The 7500-nt window shown below is 31.8% G+C and overlaps 1 protein-coding gene across 8 annotated transcripts in view; it reads right to left on the bottom strand.

Moving 5' to 3' along the window:
* The window catches only part of LOC136839462 (thrombospondin type-1 domain-containing protein 4-like), a 795787-nt gene that overhangs the window by 487033 nt on the left and 301254 nt on the right, over positions 1-7500 (bottom strand). The gene's annotated exons all lie outside the window — the stretch shown is intronic.

Here is a 7500-nt window from a genome sequence, read left to right as displayed (position 1 = left end):
GTATTGTTTTTATTTCAGGACATGCTAGGTAAACGTGGGTGGTGCGCCCGGCTAGTGAGCAGCTTCAGTCTTTTTTTTTTTTTTAATTCCTTTCCTTGTGCTTCTTATCTATTATTCCACAGGGTATCTGCACTCAAGCGATGAGTAAGTAGTCTCTCTATCTGAGGATATGCCTCCCCATCTTTCTCTTATAAGTCTCCTCAGTTTTCCTTTTATAAATCTTATTTTTTCTCTTGTTCTATTCTTCAATTCCTTCCTCTTTTATCTAATATTTCTAAGGCATGGTACAAAATATTATGTAAAACCAAGCAATGATGAAGTAACATCTTAAAAAAGAGATATTAAAAAGATAATATAAAAAATAAGATAATATATATAAATATATAATAAATAAGATATAAAAATTCTATTGTTACATATAATACATATAAGATTCATATATATATACATATATATATATATATATATATATATATATATATATATATATATATATATATATATATATATATATATATATATATATATATATATATATATATATATATATATATAAAAATCATTCGCACTTCAGCTAGTATACTAACGTAAAAATCATATAAATCAATTTCAAAGCTTTAAAAGGGCCTGAACATTATAAATATATGCAAAAACTAGCGTATTAAAGGCATACACTGCCATTAGCGCAAACAAAAACAATCACATAGTGTACCCAATCTAAGCACACAGATTGTTAGCAAAGTAAGAAGGGTAATCAGATCAATATCACCATAACACAGAAAATAACATATTACGAATAATGAACAAATACAATGAAGCATAATGACACCAACATAGGCATAAACGGAGTTTAATATATTTGACAAAAACGACATATACCCCATCGAAGTTTATTTTTTGCACACAGGATGTGTCTTAGCCACACTCTGATACATGCATTTAAGTATGTATAATGATCTCAAGACGCATTACCTAGTACAAACTGAGGTAAATCAGGCCACTATTAACAATGTATAAATAAATAATTACTTATAACAATAAAACTATACGTACCAATTAAAAAATTTCTATTGACTGTATGTTTGCATACTTGCAAGCGTGAAAAGAACTTGTATGAAAATGCGGAAGTGAAGTAAGTTACTCCCATTTGTGGAAGTTCTGGCACACGATGGAATTCAAATACTGGATCTTGACCAGTAAGTCATTCTTACTGACGGTCATCATCAATATATACAAAAATAAGAGCAAAAAGATAATACGGAACATAACCCCAACTTCTTCGTGGGAACTGTTCTATTTACACAATTTCAAATCCCCTTTTCATCAAATGAGTCTGTTCTCCACAAACAAATCTTACTTTCTTCCTCTGCCATTTCGAGACACTCGTACCTAATCTTACCAGAAATTTATAAAGCAGGTACAAATCAAGAAATGCAATTTCTTCAGTAAAATGTTGAGTTCTTCTTCAGTTCAGTCTGAAATTCAGCCTTAAAGGTTCAAAGCTATTTTGTTGTTAATTCTAAGCCAGCAAGCTACAGAAGTCAGGTGTGACATTCTGGACATAGTTCTGTTGCCTAGGTGTGATCTCACTGTACCAGTATGCCATATTTCCACATCACCACAGATGAAGAAATGAGATCCTACACATAGTCTCTTATTTTTTTCATGTGATATATATATATATATATATATATATATATATATATATATATATATATATATATAATATGTATATAAATATATATATATATATATATATATATATATATATATATATATATATATACAATATGTGTGTGTATATATATTACCAATAGAAAAATTTGAAGGCTGGGTGTAAATCTGACTGGTTTCTGCTATTTTTCTATTGATAATATATATACACACATACTGTATGTATATATATATATATATATATATATATATATATATATATATATATATATATATATATATATATATATATATACATATATACACCATGTATATATATATACACATATATATACACAAACACACCATGTATATATATATATATATATATATATATATATATATATATATATATATATATATATATATATATATATATATATATACTATTCACCTCTCTTTAGGACCCTTCCTAAAAACTAAAGGAAAATATTTATCGAACAAATTTAAATATATTACTTATAATATCAAAGCCATTACTCGCTGACAATAATTAATGTTTCATTATGCACTATGATAATCTCTATTAACATGCTCGCTTTCAATTCAATTAAAAATGCAAATATTCATTTCAACTGGAGCGAAACCCTTCCATAAAAGAGTTATTTTTTCCCCTTCTCTCTCTCTCTCTCTCTCTCTCTCTCTCTCTCTCTCTCTCTCTCTCTCTCTCTCTCTCTCTCTCTCTTCACATGTTTTCATTACGGCTCTGCTCATTTTTCACCGATACCTTGATTCCATTTCTAAACATTTTATTTTAGTTTTAAAAGTTTAATAGAGGTGTAGTTGCAATTTTGAAATTCACCGACGATAAATATTTAATTATTCTATAATTACCAAATTCTGTTTCTCTCTCATTTCACGCAAAAATCCTAAACATAAAATGAACTGAAAATAAACGCCGGGAATAGTAACTGCTTACACGTTTGATCAGTTCACCCCCTCTCTCTCTCTTTCTATATATATCTATACATACATACATATACATACATACATACATACATACATACATACATACATATATATATATATATATATATATATATATATATATATATATATATATATATATATATATATATATTGACAACAACATTCTCTACACAGTTTACAAATGTTATAATCAAGATCTTGTAAATAATACATTAAGATTTTCAAAAGACTGAAATATTGTCATTACCATTATTAATAACAGAGCAACAACCACTGTTTGAAAAGCAGAATGCTACAAGCCCAAGGAAAGTAGTCAATATAAAAAAAAGAAATACGGAGGCAAAGAATAAAGCAGATAAGATAAATAACAAGAAAAACAAATAAGATAAAGCAAATTATGCAATGAGACTCACACTAACCTAAAAAGCATTAGCGTCCAGTTTGATTTCCCAAAGTGCCAATGGTTCAGCTACATGACTAGAAGGTTATTCCATAATCTGATCATAGCTGGAACAAAACTCCTGGAAAACTGTGATACTGATCCGCACAGAAGAAGGCAAAACTGTTGGCAATACTACACATATGGATCTGAACACCTGAACGCAAAGGACGGTCAGAATTATGGAGCCTTATACAAGGCATTCACTATGGAACAATGGAACAATGAGGACCCAAAGCCAATACCTACGCTGTGAGCAAAGTCAGTTCTTAAGATTCCTTGGAATTTTGCATGCGCGAATTGCATTCCAAATAGCAAGCATGCCCATATAAAGGAGTTCACCTCCTTGACCGTGCGTGAGGATTTTTAGTTTTCATGATAGAGTAATGGTAGGGGCTTAGTGATACACGGGCAAAGATTTCACATAATTGCCTTCTTTAATTAATGATCTGGACATCACTGCGCAATGTGAGGTACTCTGGCAGACTGCAGACAAAAAACAATTAACTGAGAATTAAACATGACTTCTCCGAGTCGTGAAATTTATTCAGCATGAACTGTGAACAGATAGGGCCTCGGATTATACAGTCGGGAATCATCACTTACCAGTCTAAGGAAACTTACCTAATGGGGCAATAATGATTTACAGTTTAGTGTTGCTCTTTTAAAGCGTTTACAGTTATGTTTTATATTAACGACACTTTTGGCAATAAACATGTATCTGACTCTTGTTATTAATTTTACATAAAATTCTAAGTTATTTTTCTGAAAATGTACATTTTCAAATTTACTTTCAATGTAACTATATACAAACATACAAACCCGTTCTCACGCTTACAAACTTATATATACATACATACATACATACATATACATACATACATACATATATATATATATATATATATATATATATATATATATATATATATATATATATATATATATATAATATTAACCATACCCTTTTCCCATCCAGAAGGATTATATACTAAGTGTTCAAAATACAACTTGCCACAAAGGTAAAACTAGTATAATATATAAAACATAACATTCAAACGTAAAATTAACATGCATTCACCCAAGCCTTAATCTTAACATTTCCAGCCTTTCCTTTCAGTCACCACCTCACAAAACCATTTGACAATATGTAATGCCGAAGATAGCACTGTCTTGCTTCCCAATTCATGAATTCGGGGGCGCTGCTAATTATCAGGAGACAGCTCATATCTCATTCACCCTTTGACTCAGCTGAGGATTCGCGCTTTGCTTAATCCGACATGCAACAAGTCTCATACAATAGGAGAAAAGACTAAAACAAAATTAAAACTTTTTTCTCTCTGGCTTCGGTTAATTGAGGGATGTTAATCGCATAAGCCATGCATCATAATTTCATTATTAAGAATAAAGCATAATCTATTATCAACTACCTGTTCATTCATCTTAAAGACGCCCGCCACCGCTTCAAAATATTAGCGCGTAAAATTCTAGCGAGTGTTTTATTTATAACAGGAACGGGTTTGGTTCTTGGCTAAATGCACTTCGCATGTGGTATTTTACCTGCTTAGGGTGCGCAAGGTCTTTCTAATTACTAAAGGTATATAAAAGCCTTATACACGCAAGCATATGTATAAGTGTGGACGTATATAATTACTGGCTTACAGTATGCATCCATGTATCACACACACATAAACACACACACACACACACACACACACACACACACACACACACATATATATATATATATATATATATATATATATATATATATATATATATATATATATATATATATATATATATATATATAACCTCAGTCCAGTTGCAATGGCAAGATGGTTGATTTTAAAGTAACACATTAGACTGCGATGCTTTTTTCCATTTTACCTTTATGATGTTTTCTTCTCCAAAAAAAAGATCCTCCTTCCTTCTAATAGTTCTCATTACAAAATTCTTTCAAGCATTCGAATTAAATGCTAATTCAGAAGTTACCTATAATTATATTGAGGCAACTACGTAGCGAATTTACAATAATATTAATTAAATTGCGCTCCATACTTACATGAATTTACATGAGTTTTTCTTTATATTGATCTTTTCATTTCTAGACTGTTAGAGAACCTAGAAACAATAATAATATAGACACGCGCGCGCGCGCGCACACACACACACACGGAATCGTTTCATGTAAGTTGCTCGCAGGTAAAGGACAAAATTACTGCTAGTTAGAAACTGAGGACTTAGTCAGACTCAAAGCACCTTAGGACAGCCTGAATTTGCGTGGTTATACACGTTAAAACTTACACCAAGAAATATATTATTTTTCAGTAAATTATTTTTCTGATGAGGAGTAGCCAGCTTTGAATTTTTTTTTTTTTTTGGCAAAAGAATATTATGTAGACAAAACTACTTCCTCTATTAAGCGTTGTGAATGCCCAAGGTTAAACTGTTCTGAAACGTGTGAGGATAAAATTTCCTCGCATTTCATTTTGAACTTAATAGCATACACATGTGGTGACCAAATGATCTAGTCAGGTCAATTCTGAACATATGGCCATGGAAATCAGCATTTTTATTTTAAATAATAACTGATAGCCACTGCGAAACAGGAAGGTTACAGTATTCGTGTACTGTAATTCTAACAACAAATGTTGCGTGATTTTTCGTGCTTACTACACCTCCTTGGTAGGGAACCAGTTTCTGACCTTCCCTGCATGCTAAACGACGCGGAAGGCCCCTAACGAGGTAACAGAAACACTAACAGAAACTTTAATAGCAGTCTTGATTAAGCAAAATTTTCTATAAACTCCGTATTGGAGGTTAGAAAACAGTTGCTTATTCACTCTTGGTTCTTTAAACTGTAGCTCAAAAAGATGGCCACGTTTCGGAATTCTATTCTGATTATATATATTTCAACTCATAAACTTGTTACTCCTGTAATAAAAAGTTTTTCGTCCATAGGTCAGGAAGAGGAAAAAGAAGATTAGTCCATCTGCTCCTCTCTTATCAGGAATTCATATTTTGTGTTGCACACCAACCATTTTCTTACATGGCAGTTCTATAAACTTCTGTTTGATTTCAATAATTTGCCGTGAGTCCATGGACAAAGACACAACTGGTGAATATACAGACTTTTATATTTGTCTTCCTTCTGACGAATTTAGTCATCTTGGTAGCAACTGGCCTGAGATTTTAAAGAGCATGATTTCAGGTTTACAAAAAGAACCTCCTATAAACAGTTGATCCCTGACCTCTAGAATGACCTCCATTTGGGATATTCCACATTTAAGAGAGCAAAGCCATTCTCCTCGCCCAGAAGAGAACGAAGGCACCTAATTACTCCGAGGAAACTGAAATAATTCATGTTATTTACGTACCCCGTTTCGTAAGCGCGGGAATATAGTTACCCGCCTTCTTAGCATTTAAAAGCATTAAAAATGGTTAAGCAATGTTTATTCGAGATATTAAGAGCACTTCATCTGGTAATTCCATTTTCGCACTACTGCTAAAAGCCCTCTTGAAGTGAAATACCTCCACCGTTGCAATGAATTTTATCCGAATGCCAGAAGCAAAACACACCTCTATACAGGAGGACATAAGGGCGATTACCTAAAATCGTTCCGGGTCATTACCGCACATTATATGTTATTTCTCAAAATGACCATATTATCTGGCACGTCGTGGGCTCTCCGTCATCCCCCCCTTCCCACTTCAGCCCATACCTCCACCCACCAACCACGGCCGCAAACACTGGAAGGCATCGTTTATTCCCTTCACTGATTTCTTACAGATGTAAAATTCTTTACATTTACGTATTCATTTCTCAGCATTTTTACAGTTTGTTGATTCTTTTATAAATACAGGCATTAAGTTTACTGCATAATAATAACAACAACAACAACCACAACAATAATAATAATAATAATAATAATAATAATAATAATAATAATAATAATAATAATAATAGTAGTAGTAGTAGTAGTAGTAGTAGTAAAAATAAAATACATATCCTTTTGTGTGTGTGTGTGTATAACAGCGATAGCCTCCGGATAATGAATTCAACACTTAGACTTACGTTCGTCAATCAAGGGGACAGCCTTTATATTATTACCACTGGCCCCTATGTAATTATGTAAAATGAAGGTACCCTAGTCCGAGCTTGGAGCGGTACGTAACGTCCTAACGTTGAAACTTGCTATCCAGCCCCTATTTCATATTATCATCATTTGAAGGTTGCGGTAATAATAATAATAATAATAATAATAATAATAATAATAATAATAATAATAATAATAATAATAATAATAATAATTATATTTCTGTAAAGTGCGTCTCTCGCAGCTTGTCTGTGTCCTGGCTTTGACAATAATCGTGATTAAAAAATATGTTCTTATATTCTCATATTCATTTCTCAA

Source organism: Macrobrachium rosenbergii, chromosome 6, assembly GCF_040412425.1.
Source record: "Macrobrachium rosenbergii isolate ZJJX-2024 chromosome 6, ASM4041242v1, whole genome shotgun sequence".
NCBI classification, from domain to species: domain Eukaryota; kingdom Metazoa; phylum Arthropoda; class Malacostraca; order Decapoda; family Palaemonidae; genus Macrobrachium; species Macrobrachium rosenbergii.
Note: the sequence above shows the minus strand (reverse complement) of the source record. Positions and strands in the feature narration are given on the sequence as shown.